This window comes from Phalangium opilio, unplaced genomic scaffold (assembly GCF_054372755.1).
Source record: "Phalangium opilio isolate 3A_F unplaced genomic scaffold, DU_Popi_V2 ptg000070l_1, whole genome shotgun sequence".
Classification (NCBI taxonomy): Eukaryota; Metazoa; Arthropoda; class Arachnida; order Opiliones; family Phalangiidae; genus Phalangium; species Phalangium opilio.
Genome location: NW_028324182.1, coordinates 10552930 through 10572590, shown reverse-complemented (window position 1 = coordinate 10572590; position 19661 = coordinate 10552930). Strand labels below are relative to the sequence as shown.

General features: G+C 35.2%; 6 long non-coding RNA genes across 8 annotated transcripts; 2 read left to right on the top strand and 4 right to left on the bottom strand.

Moving 5' to 3' along the window:
* Positions 1-233: 233 nt before the first annotated feature.
* Positions 234-837, bottom strand: LOC149661562 (uncharacterized). The gene is made up of 3 exons (XR_016368936.1): positions 774-837; positions 442-707; positions 234-368 (listed from the first exon to the last, which is right to left on the bottom strand). It is a non-coding gene; the product is annotated as an uncharacterized LOC149661562 (long non-coding RNA).
* LOC149661561 (uncharacterized) lies at positions 235-2619 on the top strand. The gene is made up of 2 exons (XR_016368935.1): positions 235-361; positions 437-2619. It is a non-coding gene; the product is annotated as an uncharacterized LOC149661561 (long non-coding RNA).
* Positions 2620-5032: 2413 nt separating this feature from the next.
* On the bottom strand, positions 5033-6672 carry LOC149661560 (uncharacterized). The gene is made up of 3 exons (XR_016369115.1): positions 6474-6672; positions 5696-5892; positions 5033-5119 (listed from the first exon to the last, which is right to left on the bottom strand). It is a non-coding gene; the product is annotated as an uncharacterized LOC149661560 (long non-coding RNA).
* Positions 6673-11313: 4641 nt separating this feature from the next.
* On the bottom strand, positions 11314-13496 carry LOC149661559 (uncharacterized). Its single transcript, XR_016368934.1, has 2 exons — positions 13384-13496; positions 11314-11525 (listed from the first exon to the last, which is right to left on the bottom strand). It is a non-coding gene; the product is annotated as an uncharacterized LOC149661559 (long non-coding RNA).
* On the top strand, positions 12884-15424 carry LOC149661558 (uncharacterized). 3 transcript variants are annotated; one of them, XR_016368933.1, is made up of 7 exons: positions 12884-13159; positions 13226-13491; positions 13565-13628; positions 13839-14108; positions 14195-14665; positions 14893-14941; positions 15325-15424. It is a non-coding gene; the product is annotated as an uncharacterized LOC149661558 (long non-coding RNA). The 3 variants fall into 3 exon arrangements; XR_016368932.1 differs by having other exon boundaries at positions 13565-14108; XR_016368931.1 differs by having other exon boundaries at positions 13226-14108.
* Positions 15425-18658: 3234 nt separating this feature from the next.
* LOC149661557 (uncharacterized) lies at positions 18659-19661 on the bottom strand. The gene is made up of 2 exons (XR_016369114.1): positions 19212-19661; positions 18659-19159 (listed from the first exon to the last, which is right to left on the bottom strand). It is a non-coding gene; the product is annotated as an uncharacterized LOC149661557 (long non-coding RNA).

The window sequence follows — 19661 nt, the reverse complement described above, 5'->3', positions numbered from 1 at the left end:
TTTAAAGCAAGAACGAAGCTGAGACCACCCAATACAGCGGTAAGACTTGGGAGGGTGTGTGACGTACTACTATAACATCTGAAAGCTCTCTATACTGGAAAAAGGGAGTCCCATTAGAAGAGTGTTCTTTTATGAATCTTACCGCGTCCTAATTATCAAGTTAGTAATTTTAAAGTTAGGCTTAAGTGATATCTATAGTTTTGAGGAAGTTTAATGGCTCCATGCGTTCGCGAGTAAAGCGTGGACGCACTAAACAAGAGTGGACAATCAAAATTAGCTAAAGTTGAAATTTGATTTTGATTACGTCCTTGAACATTTGAGTCATATTTCCTTGTCCATCAGTTGTCATAAATTTACCTTAGTAATATCTAGAAATATAAACAAACATGACATTAATATTAAGTTTAAATTTGATCGGGAAAATTTTTATCTATAGCTTGCCAGCCTGTCATTTTATTATTTTTGCAAACGGGATATTGGGCGTGCCCTTTTCGTTATAAGGATCCGTGTAAGGTGACTCAAAGAACTCGTGAAAACCACGCTTCAATGGTAAATAATGGGTGATATTTTTAATTTAGAAATGCCATTTAAACTGACTTAATTGTTAATTTCCTGTATCATAAATGATGTGATAACTTCGGATTAAGTTACTTTACCATGAGTATATACACCATTGCGAGCGTGCGTTGTCAGTATAGAATCCATTTCTAATAGGCAAAATTCCAGTCAGTAAAGCCTTGAAGGAGAGAGTAATGGAGTGGAAACCCCCATACCTTAAGCGTTGCCTTTGTACCCCCACCTACGGCACCATAGTCCTCCCATCATTCCCAGCGGTTAGGTAGGGTCGTGCCGGACGAAATTGTAAAGGACGCTCCCTCTATCTCAAAAATAGAAGCTAGTTCTCATTCAAATAAAATGGCGCTACGCGGCAGCACTTAGCAATCGCCTACGGAATGGTAGGGGCGTGCGCGAGGTACACTGGGAGAGATATGGTGCCGCAGGTCGCCCATCATCATTTCCAATCCATCTGACTCCCTTATCCCTGGTAAAGCCCCTCTAGCTTTAAGAAATAGAGAAACGCTAGATAACTTATAGGTGTAGCATGGATAAAGAATGCGCGTGAGGAAATTTGTTTTCACGCTATAGGATAGGCAACTCCCTATCTCGAACGACAGCTTATTCTGTATATACTCTGATACCACATCAGTTGTCAGCACGCGCAAAGCAAGGTCTCTATGTAACTTAGAGTTGTGCGTGAAGACAAGAGACAAAAAACTTCAGGATCTTCAGGATTTATAATATCCGCGAGTTTTTTTAGCTCGAGTGCACGGACCTCTAGCTAGGCCTTAGTTTCAGACACGTGTGAAATTGCCTACAAACTACTGCACGTTGTATTGTGTTTTATGCTGTTTTATTGTGTTATAAACTGTTTTATTGTGTTCTATGCTGTTCTATTGTGTTTTTTTGCTTTTTCATTGTGTTTTATGCTGTTTAATGTGTGTTTTATTGTTTTTTTGCTGTTTTATGCAGTTTTATTGTGTTTTATGCAGTTTTATTGTGTTTTTATGCTGTTTAACGTGTGTTTTATGTGTTTTTGAGCTGATTTATTGTGTTTTGTGCTGTTTTATTGTGTTCTTTGCTATTTTATTTTGTTTCATGCTGTCTTATTGTGTTTTATGCTGTTTTATTGTGTTTTATGCAGTTTTATTGTGTTTTATGCAGTTTTATTGTGTTTTATGCAGTTTTATTGTGTTTTATGCAGTTTTATTGTGTTTTATGCTGTTTTATTGTGTTTTATGCTGTTTTATTGTGTTTGGGCTAAAATATTCTAAAAAAGTTGTGATATTAGTTAGAAATCTCTACGTTATTCCACAGTTAAAAAATATGTTTGATATTCCCTAGCTTTTTCTCGGAGAATGGACATTTAGGACCTAGGTTGTACAATCTTGAAGCTAAAACTGGTAGCGTTATATTACCTATAGCTATTTTCCACAGATTACTATTTTCCTTGGGGAAAAAACACGGGTACCATACAGGATTTAGTTTAAAATTTAAATTATTTGGTTTCTCAAATATCGCTAAAAATCTGTATCTTAGTTGTTCGGATTGTGGGTTAGTTAATTCTTTAAACTAACAAGGGAGATGGTTTCGAGTACGCGTCGAGCCTTACACTTCTCAGGATATTAAACGGGCTGTCCGAACCGTGGGGCAAACGACGGTCTTCCTCACAGAACTTAGCTTTGCGGTTGGGTAAAAAAGGAGGGGGAGGGTCGAACAGCCCCTTTAACTTCTGATATTTGTTACTGAGTTTCAGTTTAAAATTAAATTGCTAATTAAAGCATTCCTAGTATTAATACTAGTGTTTATGACGATAATGAGTTAAAAATGAACTTTTCTAATTTCAAAGAAAAATACAAGCATCTGCTGCATCATGACGTCTTCTTCCCAGTGACAAGCAGAGGGGACGGGGTCGACGCCATTCAGTGATAAAGGAGGGCTTCTCATAACACACGATTCGAGCAAGTTTCAACGAAGTTTACTTTTTGTTTTTATATCTATATACTTTTGTTTATACTTCATAAATGTACTATAGAATAAATAAATTGTTCGTCAATTTAATGAATCTCATTTTTTATTCCTTTCCTTGTCAATTAAGTTAAGGCATATATAGGATTTTAAAATGAATTAATTAGATTAAAATGGATTGGGAATATGAGTTAATTAGAGCTTCCCGGTAATCACTTTAGCACAGTTAAAGGCAGCTCGTCGAGGGGCTATTCACTAATGAAAATTTTCTTTTATTGCTGATTTTTATTTATGCTTTAAAAAAGGATAGGGATTCATTGGTGATTTAAAATGGATGGGGATTAATGGTTGCGTCTGGATTACGAGTAATCATCGAGGGGCTACTCACTAAAAACTTGTTAGCGATTTTAAACGGGATTGGGATTGTGGGTAACTTAGGGGCTACGGGGGTTGTTATTATTTTACTAGTTATGAACGGATTATTAAGCATTCACACATTTGCCGCTAGGGGAGCTGCAAACGTAGTTACGTATTTACTGACATCTAAAACATGACACAATTCTGCTAGACATTCGTGTAAGCAATAGATAGTTCATAAATTGCCGCTAGGGGCGCTGTGTACGTAGTTTCGTATCTACTGACATCTAAAACATGATACAATTCTGCTAGACATTCGTGTAAGCAATAGATAGTTCATAAATTGCCGCTAGGGGCGCTGTGTACGTAGTTACGTATTTACTGACATCTAAAACATGATAAAATTCTGCTAGACATTCGTGTAAGCAATAGATAGTTCATAAATTGCCGCTAGGGGCGCTGTATACGTAGTTACGTATTTACTGACATCTAAAACGTGATAAAATTCTGCTAGACATTCGTGTAAGCAATAGATAGTTCATAAATTGCCGCTAGGGGCGCTGTATACGTAGTTACGTATTTACTGACATCTAAAACATGAATAAATTTACCGCTAGGGGCGGTGTATACGTAGTTACGTATTTACAGACATCTAATACATGAAGAAATTTGCCGCTAGGGGCGCTGTCTATAATATTATATAGGCCTAACGGTGTGTTCTCTAATTTGAATTAGCGCCCACGTCACACTTCGAAGCGCCCCCAACGACGGAATTTACTATAAAACTCGGACGACACTTGTCCAGGTTTCTTTTCTCTCTGCGCCGGCGACCAGTCAACATCGTTCCTTGATCAGCTCATCGTAATCCTGACTTTCGAAGGCAGAATTGGATGGAAAGCCACGTTTTACGCTGAGTGTGGGACGTGACTCTAAGCTCTCCGCCATTGAATGTCCATTAGAACGTTGAAGACAACGCGAAAGGTTAAGCCTAGTACGGTATGTGTGAAAGTCATTCAATAATCCAAAGCCATCCAGCTAGCAATTTATTATTTTATTTAATCCTTGAGTTTAAATTATTTAGGTAGAGTTAATTGTTAGTTAATTATGTTTATTTATTGAAAATTAACTACAATATGTAGAAATTTCAAGACACGAGGTCAGTTAGACAAGGCTTAATTTAGAACATCTTAAATCAAGTACTTGGGCTCATATTAGGGGAAATAAAATTCCTTATCTATTTTAAATAATAAACCTCGACTGTTTGCAAATTGGATCTCATTTAACGGCGCGAAACTATATTACCTAAAATGAGTAACGTATGGTTAAACGGGGCCAGATTAGAATGCACTAGGCTAGGCTAAACCTTTTACAAAAATTTATCCGGGCCTGGCACTAATCTCCAAGTTTTTACTTTATGCCGTCGTGTTAATTTAAATTAACGAGGGTATTTTAGAATTATTACGCACAAATTATAGATTTGAGATTCTAAAATTTCATTCGTGGCAGTATTTAATTATTTTAGATAATGAACTACGGTCTATTTAATAAATTAAATGGTTTAAATTAATTAGGGTTAACTGTTAATAAGTTATCATTAATTATGGAGATTAAGTCAATTTAATAATTTTAAAATGAGCCACGAACGCGAAGTTAGGGCTTGAGATTTTTAATATATATTTACGTATTTTTTTTCTTAAATTATTTTAATCTATGGTATTGTTTCCGTGAGTTATTATTTTGTTGGGACCTTGAGTAGCCGTTTAATTCTGATATGGAAATTGCTTAATATTTAGTGCAATTCTTACATTATATTTATGGGAATATTTTACTTGGTTATTTTTCTTAAATTATTATTTTGCTAGGACCTTAAAGTAGCCCTTGAATTCTGATTTGGCTTAATATTTAGTATGATTTTTAAATTTTGTTTTTGGGAAAATTTTACAAAGTTTTTCTTCAATAATTTACGGAAACAAAACCATAGATTAAAATTATAATTTTGTTAGGCCCCTCTAATTCTTATTATTTGTTATTAATATATTTTCATTTTTAGACGCGATGACTTTCTTGGATATTCTGTTGCTGGTCATTCGGAGAAGTTTCCTAGCAGATGATTTCAATCTATGTTAGAGACGCTCATTCCTGATGACATCTTCCTTGGATTTGCGATACAAGATGTTTTCAACCTGTGGTGGCCATGCAATCATTCTCTACAAAGATGCGATGAACATCACCGAATCTAGAAAATTCAAATTTTTATTAGAATTATATTTGCAACTACTTAATTTCTTTTTACACGTTCAAACTTCAATTTACGGTACACTTTATATTATTTTTTGTTGAAAATTTTTGTAAACACCTTATTTTTTAACTTTTTGTTCAATAAATTATGCCTTAAACCACTTTTTTTTGTTTTCTTAAAAATTATTTGATTAAGAGGGAAGGTTTGAATGTTTTAGCTCTAAACAGATAGCCTATTTTTTGGGGACCCTCTTTTAGCTTATATCCAAAAAAGGAAGCTTATATCCAAAAAAAGGAAAAAATTAGCTAAAAACGAGCTTAAATTGTTTAAAAAAGTAAAAAAAAGCCTAAAAAAGGGTCCAAAAATACTACCCTAAGTCCAGACCCTAAAAAATTCAAGCCATCCCCAACATCGAAACTTTTTTAAGAAAACAAAGAACGTGAGGCATGCAAAATTTTTTTATTGAGAAAAAAACAATTGAGGTGTTTACAAAAATTTTCTACAAAAAAATATTTAAAGCGTTCCATAAATTAAAATTTGACCGCGTAAAGTTAAATGGGGTAGGCTAGTTACCGATTAAATTTAAGAAAAAAATTAAGTTGCTTGGCGGAAAAACTTCAAGGTCCAATCAGTTTGAAGGCCTCGTTTTTCGCAAATCCAAGAAAGATGTCATCTGGATTGAGGGTCCTTAACATCGGATGAACTTCCAAGTCTACTTGAAAACGTCTCTGAATGACCAGCAACAGCTTATCCAAGATAATCATTCGCGTCTAAAAATTATAATAAATTAATTACAAATATTAAGGCAATGCCTAATTTTAAAATAAGCGCTACTTTAAACCTAACAAAAAATAATAATTTACCGAATTAATCCCATATATTTAATTAATAATTTAACGAAATAATCCCATATATTTAAATAATAATTTACCGAAATAATCCCATATATTTAAATAATAATTTACCGAAATAATCCCATATATTTAAATAATAATTTACCGAAATAATCCCATATATTTAAATAATAATTTACCGAAATAATCCCATATATTTAAATAATAATTTACCGAAATAATCCCATATACTTAAATAATAATTTTCCGAATTAATCCCATATATTTAAATAATTAGCGAAATACTGGCGATATATTGCTAAGAATTTTTTTAGTAATCTAAGTTAAATTTCTTAAGCCTTGTTCAAATGTCTTAACCTCGTGGTCGTGGTTTATTTAATTTTAATTCAAAATTATTATTTAATAGACTGAATTTACGTAAATAATAATAATTAACTACCTGTTTCATTAAAACTACTTAATTTATTAAAACAATAAGCTATTTAAAAAAGGCTTACATTTGCTGCGCATTAACAAGTTTGTTTATTCCCACATGACCTCGCTGAATCGATTCCAAAAGAACATTCAATGGCGGAAAAGAGCTCTAGATTCTGGATTTATTCCTTGACGGCGAAAAGAAACATGGCTGATCGTCGGCGAAAGGCCTGATTTCCAAGAGCTGAGCAGGAAACGATCTTGACTCCACAATGCCAATCGAAGAAAGAAATTTCGGCCGCTTACTCAAGAACAAAGTTCTCACCCGCAAGATTTAAGCCCTCAAGACGTTAAAAGCAGACGACACTAATTGGAGTAATACCGTTTTTCCGTTGGCATATTCTATGGAGTAATTTTCTTGGAGCGAGAAGGAAACTTTCTTTAAAATTCCATAAAATTTAATGTCTCCTACAATAATGCTCCATACCTTTCATTGTCCTTTTCCATGGAGTAATTTTCACGGAGCGAAAATGAAAGTTTCCCTAAAATTTGGTGTCTCCTACAATATTGCTCCATACCTTCCATTGTCCTTTTCTATGGAGTAATTTCCTTGGAACGAAAATTACTCCATGGAATAGGCCAACGGAAAAACGGTATTACTCCTTGGTTGAATTTACACCAATTAGTGTCGTCTGCTTTTAACGTCTTGAGGGTGTAAATGTTGCGGGAGAGAACTTTGTTCTTGAGTAACCGGCCGAAATTTCTTTCTTCGATTGGCATTGTGGAGTCAAGATCTTTTCCTGCTCAGCTCTTGGAAATCAGGCCTTTCGCCGACGATCAGCCATGTTTCTTTTCGCCGTCAAGGAATAAATCCAGAATCTAGAGCTCTTTTCCGCCATTGAATGTTCTTTTGGAATCGATTCAGCGAGGTCATGTGGGAATAAACAAACTTGTTAATGCGCATCAAATGTAAGCCTTTTTTAAATAGCTTATTGTTTTAATAAATTAAGTAGTTTTAATGAAACAGGCAGTTAATTATTATTATTTACGTAAATTCAGTCTATTAAATAATAATTTTGAATTAAAATTAAATAAACCACGACCACGAGGTTAAGACATTTGAACAAGGCTTAAGAAATTTAACTTAGATTACTAAAAAAATTCTTAGCAATATATCGCCAGTATTTCGCTAATTATTTAAATATATGGGATTATTTCGGTAAATTATTATTTAAATATATGGGATTATTTCGGTAAATTATTATTTAAATATATGGGATTATTTCGGTAAATTATTATTTAAATATATGGGATTATTTCGGTAAATTATTATTTAAATATATGGGATTATTTCGGTAAATTATTATTTAAATATATGGGATTATTTCGGTAAATTATTATTTAAATATATGGGATTATTTCGGTAAATTATTATTTAAATATATGGGATTATTTCGGTAAATTATTATTAAATATATGGGATTATTTCGGTAAATTATTATTTAAATATATGGGATTATTTCGTTAAATTATTAATTAAATATATGGGACTATTTCGGTAAATTATTATTTTTTGTTAGGTTTAAAGTAGCGCTTATTTTAAAATTAGGCATTGCCTTAATATTTGAAATTAATTTATTATAATTTTTAGACGCGAATGATTATCTTGGATAAGCTGTTGCTGGTCATTCAGAGACGTTTTCAAGTAGACTTGGAAGTTCATCCGATGTTAAGGACCCTCAATCCAGATGACATCTTTCTTGGATTTGCGAAAAACGAGGCCTTCAAACTGATTGGACCTTGAAGTTTTTCCGCCAAGCAACTTAATTTTTTTCTTAAATTTAATCGGTAACTAGCCTACCCCATTTAATTTTACGCGGTCAAATTTTAATTTATGGAACGCTTTAAATATTTTTTTGTAGAAAATTTTTGTAAACACCTCAATTGTTTTTTCTCAATAAAAAAATTTTGCATGCCTCACGTTCTTTGTTTTCTTAAAAAAGTTTCGATGTTGGGGATGGCTTGAATTTTTTAGGGTCTGGACTTAGGGTAGTATTTTTGGACCCTTTTTTAGGCTTTTTTTTACTTTTTAAACAATTTAAGCTCGTTTTTAGCTAATTTTTTCTTTTTTTGGATATAAGCTTCCTTTTTTATATAGAAGCTTAAAAGAGGGTCCCCAAAAAATAATAGGCTATCTGTTTAGAGCTAAAAAATTCAAACCTTCCCTCTTAATCAAATAATTTTTAAGAAAACAAAAAAGTGGTTTAAGGCATAATTTATTGAACAAAAAGTTAAAAAATAAGGTGTTTACAAAAATTTTCAACAAAAAATAATATAAAGTGTATCGTAAATTGAAGTTTGAACGTGTAAAAAGAAATTAAGTAGTTGCAAATATAATTCTAATAAAAATTTGAATTTTCTAGTTTCGGTGATGTTCATCGCATCTTTGTAGAGAATGATTGCATGGCCACCACAGGTTGAAAATATCTTGTATCGCAAATCCAAGGAAGATGTCATCAGGAATGAGCGTCTCTAACATAGATTGAAATCATCTGCTAGGAAACTTCTCCGAATGACCAGCAACAGAATATCCAAGAACGTCATCGCGTCTAAAAATGAAAATATATTAATAACAAATAATAAGAATTAGAGGGGCCTAACAAAATTATAATTTTAATCTATGGTTTTGTTTCCGTAAATTATTGAAGAAAAACTTTGTAAAATTTTCCCAAAAACAAAATTTAAAAATCATACTAAATATTAAGCCAAATCAGAATTCAAGGGCTACTTTAAGGTCCTAGCAAAATAATAATTTAAGAAAAATAACCAAGTAAAATATTCCCATAAATATAATGTAAGAATTGCACTAAATATTAAGCAATTTCCATATCAGAATTAAACGGCTACTCAAGGTCCCAACAAAATAATAACTCACGGAAACAATACCATAGATTAAAATAATTTAAGAAAAAAAATACGTAAATATATATTAAAAATCTCAAGCCCTAACTTCGCGTTCGTGGCTCATTTTAAAATTATTAAATTGACTTAATCTCCATAATTAATGATAACTTATTAACAGTTAACCCTAATTAATTTAAACCATTTAATTTATTAAATAGACCGTAGTTCATTATCTAAAATAATTAAATACTGCCACGAATGAAATTTTAGAATCTCAAATCTATAATTTGTGCGTAATAATTCTAAAATACCCTCGTTAATTTAAATTAACACGACGGCATAAAGTAAAAACTTGGAGATTAGTGCCAGGCCCGGATAAATTTTTGTAAAAGGTTTAGCCTAGCCTAGTGCATTCTAATCTGGCCCCGTTTAACCATACGTTACTCATTTTAGGTAATATAGTTTCGCGCCGTTAAATGAGATCCAATTTGCAAACAGTCGAGGTTTATTATTTAAAATAGATAAGGAATTTTATTTCCCCTAATATGAGCCCAAGTACTTGATTTAAGATGTTCTAAATTAAGCCTTGTCTAACTGACCTCGTGTCTTGAAATTTCTACATATTGTAGTTAATTTTCAATAAATAAACATAATTAACTAACAATTAACTCTACCTAAATAATTTAAACTCAAGGATTAAATAAAATAATAAATTGCTAGCTGGATGGCTTTGGATTATTGAATGACTTTCACACATACCGTACTAGGCTTAACCTTTCGCGTTGTCTTCAACGTTCTAATGGACATTCAATGGCGGAGAGCTTAGAGTCACGTCCCACACTCAGCGTAAAACGTGGCTTTCCATCCAATTCTGCCTTCGAAAGTCAGGATTACGATGAGCTGATCAAGGAACGATGTTGACTGGTCGCCGGCGCAGAGAGAAAAGAAACCTGGACAAGTGTCGTCCGAGTTTTATAGTAAATTCCGTCGTTGGGGGCGCTTCGAAGTGTGACGTGGGCGCTAATTCAAATTAGAGAACACACCGTTAGGCCTATATAATATTATAGACAGCGCCCCTAGCGGCAAATTTCTTCATGTATTAGATGTCTGTAAATACGTAACTACGTATACACCGCCCCTAGCGGTAAATTTATTCATGTTTTAGATGTCAGTAAATACGTAACTACGTATACAGCGCCCCTAGCGGCAATTTATGAACTATCTATTGCTTACACGAATGTCTAGCAGAATTTTATCACGTTTTAGATGTCAGTAAATACGTAACTACGTATACAGCGCCCCTAGCGGCAATTTATGAACTATCTATTGCTTACACGAATGTCTAGCAGAATTTTATCATGTTTTAGATGTCAGTAAATACGTAACTACGTACACAGCGCCCCTAGCGGCAATTTATGAACTATCTATTGCTTACACGAATGTCTAGCAGAATTGTATCATGTTTTAGATGTCAGTAGATACGAAACTACGTACACAGCGCCCCTAGCGGCAATTTATGAACTATCTATTGCTTACACGAATGTCTAGCAGAATTGTGTCATGTTTTAGATGTCAGTAAATACGTAACTACGTTTGCAGCTCCCCTAGCGGCAAATGTGTGAATGCTTAATAATCCGTTCATAACTAGTAAAATAATAACAACCCCCGTAGCCCCTAAGTTACCCACAATCCCAATCCCGTTTAAAATCGCTAACAAGTTTTTAGTGAGTAGCCCCTCGATGATTACTCGTAATCCAGACGCAACCATTAATCCCCATCCATTTTAAATCACCAATGAATCCCTATCCTTTTTTAAAGCATAAATAAAAATCAGCAATAAAAGAAAATTTTCATTAGTGAATAGCCCCTCGACGAGCTGCCTTTAACTGTGCTAAAGTGATTACCGGGAAGCTCTAATTAACTCATATTCCCAATCCATTTTAATCTAATTAATTCATTTTAAAATCCTATATATGCCTTAACTTAATTGACAAGGAAAGGAATAAAAAATGAGATTCATTAAATTGACGAACAATTTATTTATTCTATAGTACATTTATGAAGTATAAACAAAAGTATATAGATATAAAAACAAAAAGTAAACTTCGTTGAAACTTGCTCGAATCGTGTGTTATGAGAAGCCCTCCTTTATCACTGAATGGCGTCGACCCCGTCCCCTCTGCTTGTCACTGGGAAGAAGACGTCATGATGCAGCAGATGCTTGTATTTTTCTTTGAAATTAGAAAAGTTCATTTTTAACTCATTATCGTCATAAACACTAGTATTAATACTAGGAATGCTTTAATTAGCAATTTAATTTTAAACTGAAACTCAGTAACAAATATCAGAAGTTAAAGGGGCTGTTCGACCCTCCCCCTCCTTTTTTACCCAACCGCAAAGCTAAGTTCTGTGAGGAAGACCGTCGTTTGCCCCACGGTTCGGACAGCCCGTTTAATATCCTGAGAAGTGTAAGGCTCGACGCGTACTCGAAACCATCTCCCTTGTTAGTTTAAAGAATTAACTAACCCACAATCCGAACAACTAAGATACAGATTTTTAGCGATATTTGAGAAACCAAATAATTTAAATTTTAAACTAAATCCTGTATGGTACCCGTGTTTTTTCCCCAAGGAAAATAGTAATCTGTGGAAAATAGCTATAGGTAATATAACGCTACCAGTTTTAGCTTCAAGATTGTACAACCTAGGTCCTAAATGTCCATTCTCCGAGAAAAAGCTAGGGAATATCAAACATATTTTTTAACTGTGGAATAACGTAGAGATTTCTAACTAATATCACAACTTTTTTAGAATATTTTAGCCCAAACACAATAAAACAGCATAAAACACAATAAAACAGCATAAAACACAATAAAACTGCATAAAACACAATAAAACTGCATAAAACACAATAAAACTGCATAAAACACAATAAAACTGCATAAAACACAATAAAACAGCATAAAACACAATAAGACAGCATGAAACAAAATAAAATAGCAAAGAACACAATAAAACAGCACAAAACACAATAAATCAGCTCAAAAACACATAAAACACACGTTAAACAGCATAAAAACACAATAAAACTGCATAAAACACAATAAAACTGCATAAAACAGCAAAAAAACAATAAAACACACATTAAACAGCATAAAACACAATGAAAAAGCAAAAAAACACAATAGAACAGCATAGAACACAATAAAACAGTTTATAACACAATAAAACAGCATAAAACACAATACAACGTGCAGTAGTTTGTAGGCAATTTCACACGTGTCTGAAACTAAGGCCTAGCTAGAGGTCCGTGCACTCGAGCTAAAAAAACTCGCGGATATTATAAATCCTGAAGATCCTGAAGTTTTTTGTCTCTTGTCTTCACGCACAACTCTAAGTTACATAGAGACCTTGCTTTGCGCGTGCTGACAACTGATGTGGTATCAGAGTATATACAGAATAAGCTGTCGTTCGAGATAGGGAGTTGCCTATCCTATAGCGTGAAAACAAATTTCCTCACGCGCATTCTTTATCCATGCTACACCTATAAGTTATCTAGCGTTTCTCTATTTCTTAAAGCTAGAGGGGCTTTACCAGGGATAAGGGAGTCAGATGGATTGGAAATGATGATGGGCGACCTGCGGCACCATATCTCTCCCAGTGTACCTCGCGCACGCCCCTACCATTCCGTAGGCGATTGCTAAGTGCTGCCGCGTAGCGCCATTTTATTTGAATGAGAACTAGCTTCTATTTTTGAGATAGAGGGAGCGTCCTTTACAATTTCGTCCGGCACGACCCTACCTAACCGCTGGGAATGATGGGAGGACTATGGTGCCGTAGGTGGGGGTACAAAGGCAACGCTTAAGGTATGGGGGTTTCCACTCCATTACTCTCTCCTTCAAGGCTTTACTGACTGGAATTTTGCCTATTAGAAATGGATTCTATACTGACAACGCACGCTCGCAATGGTGTATATACTCATGGTAAAGTAACTTAATCCGAAGTTATCACATCATTTATGATACAGGAAATTAACAATTAAGTCAGTTTAAATGGCATTTCTAAATTAAAAATATCACCCATTATTTACCATTGAAGCGTGGTTTTCACGAGTTCTTTGAGTCACCTTACACGGATCCTTATAACGAAAAGGGCACGCCCAATATCCCGTTTGCAAAAATAATAAAATGACAGGCTGGCAAGCTATAGATAAAAATTTTCCCGATCAAATTTAAACTTAATATTAATGTCATGTTTGTTTATATTTCTAGATATTACTAAGGTAAATTTATGACAACTGATGGACAAGGAAATATGACTCAAATGTTCAAGGACGTAATCAAAATCAAATTTCAACTTTAGCTAATTTTGATTGTCCACTCTTGTTTAGTGCGTCCACGCTTTACTCGCGAACGCATGGAGCCATTAAACTTCCTCAAAACTATAGATATCACTTAAGCCTAACTTTAAAATTACTAACTTGATAATTAGGACGCGGTAAGATTCATAAAAGAACACTCTTCTAATGGGACTCCCTTTTTCCAGTATAGAGAGCTTTCAGATGTTATAGTAGTACGTCACACACCCTCCCAAGTCTTACCGCTGTATTGGGTGGTCTCAGCTTCGTTCTTGCTTTAAACCCACCAATATGACAGCGTAAATTACGTCACGAGACTCAGCTCCTGCTCCAACTGAAATCTCCCTATTTGACCGCTGGTGGATCACACGTTACAACCTACGCACCCAAGATTTTCTTTTGGCAAAATTCGGAAAGGATTTTCACTGGATAAAGTCATTTATTCTGAAGAGCTCTTAGTAAGTCTCTAGCATTACGAAGTATAAGTAGCGTCATACTTATGGAAACTATCTTATAAACTTATAATGAATGTAATGAAATATAGGTTCTTTGCCTTGACGAAGAAAATAGCAAACAAGACGTCGCGTTCAGACTTCAAAAATGTATTTTTTGGATTTAAAAAAAATAATAAAAAGCCCATCATATCAAAATCGGTTTAAAAATTATAGGAAAATCATTATATTACTGAAATATCCAAGAAAATCGGTAGAAAATCCTAGTTTTCGGTATTTCGGTAGTTATACAGTATTTTCGCCGTTTCACCGGATGAGTATTTTAGAGATTTTCGACCTTAGGCACTTTTAGGTGCGTCTGCTTTTATTCTGTACTTTAGCCTTTACCACCTTAGTGGAGTTGACCGTGCTTCGAGCCTTCGACTGTAGCTTTGAAGTTATTTATTAAATAATAGCAATAAAATCAAAAATGTCCCCCGAAGCGAAACAACGTTTGGCAGCCGTTCTTGAACTCGGCAAAAAAGTCTTTCATTTAGGATTTATTCCGACTGTTTTGTATCTTGGTAAGTTTAAATGGCCAAGGCTTAAGTATGTTTTTATGGTTTCCTAAATTTCTAGGGTTAAAACTCTTATGGAAGTTATGGTTGGTTAAAGCAAGGATGATGTTAAAGAAAGGGGAATGGTTAGGGGACCAGTTGGACTCCGACTTTGGGGCTCTACCGCGTGTCTATGTTATAATTGACGAAAGCACGACTTCCAAAAACTGAAAACTTTAATTTATTCTTTGTAGGATTTAAAAAAGGATCAGACCCAGGCATGCCAGAACTATCTCCATTAAGGTAATTGTTTTATGGTAGAGTAGGCCGAGGGGCCAGTCGCTCAGTTTAATCGGTGTACATGACTGTACCTTTGACTGAATTAAAGTGATTACGCGTAATCTTTAAAAGCCCTACCCTTGAGAGTGCAAAAAAATGATTACCTCTTACCTGTAATCGTTACTTGGAATCTGGACACTCAAATTAATGTTCATAGCAAACACAGTCAAAGACAAGAGATGACGCATCCCTATTTACAATACACAATTCCTCTACACTATTAGATCCCTTTGGTTGTTGTTGTTGAAATCTTAACTGTTCACCTTATATCATATACATCGTTAAACATTGTGGGCTGCTATTACATTGCAAATAAAATAAACTTGCTTCTTTTTATATATTTTCAGTTTGCTGTGGCAATAAAACTTGATTTCTAATGTAAAATTTAATGATTGTACTTGTTAATAAATTTATGTGAAATTTTAATAAATTGATGTGAAATTTTGACTTTTTTTATTATTATTATTATTATTAATATTACTTTCATTTGGACAATCTTGAATAATAAAAAATTATGATTGAAAATGGTCAGCAATTATTAAAATAAAATCTAGAGATGGGCCGATACCAATGCCATATCGGTATCGGTTAAAAGTGAACCGATAGTTCTACCCGATATTTTTTGAAGAAAATAAATACTTATGTTGAGAGTAGATGGCGCCATAAGACCTAAACTCTGAGACAGCACAGTTTTTCATCTATTTTTGGATAACGTAACTAGTGTCTAAAATGGGTTTTTCGTATGATAAGCCAGTTTTATAGTTTCAAGTACCGAAATTGGATCGAGAATCATCTATAGTATAGAGATGGGCCGATACCGATACCATATCGGTATCGGTTTGATATCGGTTTAATCGAAGGATCGGGTAAAATATCGGTACGTATCGGTTTCCCAAGTATCGGATCATATCGGTATCGGTTTAAACTGGTATCGGCCCATCTCTATTAAAATCACTTAAAAAAAATTTATTTGCGTTTTTTAACCCTTTTCTGAGAATTTAAAAGATACAGTAAATCGTTTTGATGGTCGATAAAATCGTCTTCAATCCAAATATATATCATTCAAATGGGTGTCAAAGTATAAATTCGCCCTTTTTCAAACACCAAGGGCGGGGAAATTCGTCAATGGTGTTAGAGTTGTCTTTAAACGGTACCAAAAACTGTGGGCTTCATCAACCAAAGTTAGTTATTCATTTACTTATAGCGTTTTCCCTTGGGGTCGCCTGGGAGAGATCCAATCTAACTTTCCAATATAATGTTATATAATATAAGAAATTATAGTGACATAAATTATCTCCTATAACTTTGGTTTTGTCCCATACTATCTTATAAATAACAGTTTATTGGCTGATCTTTATTGAACGTCAGAACTTTTACCATGAAGGGGTGACGGTAACAAACACGGTACACGTACATAAAAATCCACCTTTATGAACCTCTGACGTAATGTTTTTTCTCAGCTCTTTCTCAGAAAGGGGATTTTCGAACAGATCCCAAAACCCTTTCCTTTTTGTCGAGCAATCGCATCTAGGATTCCAGTATATAAGTTTCTCGTATGCAAATCCTTATCGGAGGTTGGATTCGTTCCCGCTCGCTCCTCTCCTGAAATGCAATTTCTCTCGTCAACACTAGGATCTAGAAGAGTGAATCTACGAGATTTAAATTTCGAAAATATCCTGTCCAATGGATTCGATCTCAACTATCTCCCTACATCATCCTGACGACGTTTCCCTCTTTGTTCCCAAAATAGATTTACATCCTGCGCGTTACGAAGCACTAAAGTCCCGAATTCAAAACGGATTACCATCAAAACCTTCTCCATTTCATCGATTATGGCAAAGAAATAAGGTATTTTCAGGACTGGATATCTCATAAATAGAAATAAAAATGCTACAATAACTCCTTCATATATTTTGAACCCTTTTCTTTCTACGTTAATTCTAATTTAACGAAAGAGCTTCAATTTAATTAACGTCTCGGGGACATCCTTCTTGAGGATTAAGAAAATTATGTATTGTTGCGAAATTTAACCTCTACCGAGTAATAAAAAGGCAGTAAGTAAAACAAAAAAGATACGGTCTCTCTTTATCCCCATTGGTAACGTAACTTCAGGAGAGGGCGCGAGTAGTGGACCGTAAAGACTGGGGTGAGAGAAGGGTCAGTCTCTGGTCGCGGAGTAAAAGAAGGCATAGATACACCCGGTAAGTTCCCACACTATCGCGTACGACCCCCACAACGCTCGAGTTTTCTCCCGAAACTGATAGATCCTCGAGGTTGGTTCATCCAGACTTATAACTTCTCTGCCTCAGGGCCCTCGCTTCTCTACCATACCAAAATTTGACCCCTTTCTTCCTTCGCTTACCACCCGGTCCCCCACCCCGTTCCGTTATGTCATCTAGTCACGGCATAGGCCCATCAAGGCAGTCGCCCTAGCTTACTCGACTATATAAAGCTATTGCTCAGGTTGCGAGTTCGAAAGCTATTTTCCTTGCCTCCCCCGAAACGAATGGCTGGGCTCTGGCTTAGCCTGGACCACTCACTACCTGTATAACTCGCCTTTACCGATAGGAAACAGGACCTTTCCTAAACCTCGTTTATTTTCCGACGACCTCCCTCCCTCCCTTTTCTCTCTATCTCTCTTCCAAACGGGATTACGTTGGAAAAAGATGAGTTTCTTATTTACAATCGCGAGAGAGGAACGTGTGTAGTAGAGTAGATAGGCAAAGAAAATTGAGTTTGCTGACTTTAACTCTAGCTTTTTCTCCGAGATTTTTCTTTGTAAAAATTGACAAAATGAAGACGATAGGGCCTCCGATATTGTTTTATTGCTAGCTTGTACTATATTTTATAGAAAATAAAATTGCTTTATAGAATAATTTCCACAGCGCACAGACACAAAATTTAGTGCCGTTTTCCATGGGTATTTTGCACGGAGGTCGCCTGCCAACAGAGGTAATGATAGAAACGCCACGAAACGATCCTAGATGGAACCCTAGTTCCCTAAAATGCAGAGTAGTTAAAGGATTCAGGGTCCTTTTTTGTCTCCATCTATGCACAAGCAGAAGAAAAAAGAATAAATTGCAAATGACTCAAAAAAGGAAACGAAACACGGTAAAAAACACCTTAAAAACCTTAACGGAAGACAGGAAAAAATAATGATAATAAAAAAAGAATCCCCCGCAAGGCTTTGAAGTAAAGAATAACACAGAGAGTCCCGAAGTTGATGTGGGTTTTACCGTGGCATTTTCGGTTGACCGCTCCTTCTCTTAGTTACTGGCCAAAAAAAGGGAGATAGTCCTCGTAAGCGAAAGGGGGCTTGTATTGCCCGAAAACGTGATTTAACGCGTGGCCGGAGCGGCAAACTTTATCAGGAGCGAATTTCGCTTCTGTGGTGCGGTAAAAAAAAACCCAACCATGGGCTCAAACGTAGCGAGAATCTGCGTCGGTTAGCGAAAAGGCTTATAAATAGAAAAGTCCCGTTTTTCGAAGCTAAAAAAGCGAGATCAGTATACTGAAAGGAAAAAGTTCTCTTCGCCTCTGGTTTGAAAGCGAAAATAGGAAAAGAACAGAGAACTAATAGATACCTGCGTATGTTAGCTTGTAGTTCTATTCGATTCAGATCATTCATTTCCAAACCTGCAGGAGATGTTCATACAATTTACTGGCAGCCCTGAAGCGTGGTTAAAGTTAAGCAACGGGGGAGGAAATTTCTCTAGCCCCTTTATTGCATACTATCTATATACACAGAAAATTGTAACCGCGTCAACATGACAAAGTGAAGGTAAGCGTATTTTGTTCATCGGATGAGTTCGCACCTCCTGCCATTCAGATCGCCACACTCCTCTGATATATAACGAAAGCTCCTTTTAGCCTAGAATAGATTAAATATAAGTCTTATCGAATTATCGTGGCAACAGACTATAGTGATTTTTCACATTATGTTTCAATGTACGTTTTTAGGGTCAGATATCACGTTTTGTCTGTTTCACATCACCTGACCATCATACTTACGGCTGAAGTATTTTCTGCCAAACTATGGCGTTATTGCATTAAAAGATCATAATTTGAAGTAGAAATCCCTAAGAAAAAACCATAAACAACCTCGCATTTAATACTATCAAATGTGCATCTGGAAAGTTTTAATCCGATTTGACTGTATTTGAGCTTGTTTAACTTGAGATCCTATAAAGAATCATATTCTGTTATAAGCCCATGGTCATTTAAAATACCTTACAAAATCCATGAGGACGAAGAGCCTTCGTAGAGTTTGTCGAGTTTCGAAAGGATTTCCAGAAGCGAAATGCGGAGAAGAAAAAAATGGCTGGAGCTTTTCGAGTGTAGGTACTCGTAAGTTTCAGCGTAAATTGAACGTAACATGCGATCCATAGCCAGTTACGAATGGATACACTAAGAGAGAAAGGGAGAGTAGTAAAGAGCGTACAGTGCCCATCCGGGAGTGGATGGAATTCACATTATTTTACACGACCCTTAAAAAGAGTCCTCTATTCCGACGAAAAACAGTGGTGCTTCGCTCCGGCGGGGCGCTAATAGCCAACAGGCGGTGCTTTCCCATACATAAGCCTACCAACAAGGCTTTTTCCTAACATGTTTAAACAGTATCGGTTTTTATGCTTCTTGCTCTGAGCAAAAACGGAAGGAACCATCGGGAAAACTATATTGAAAA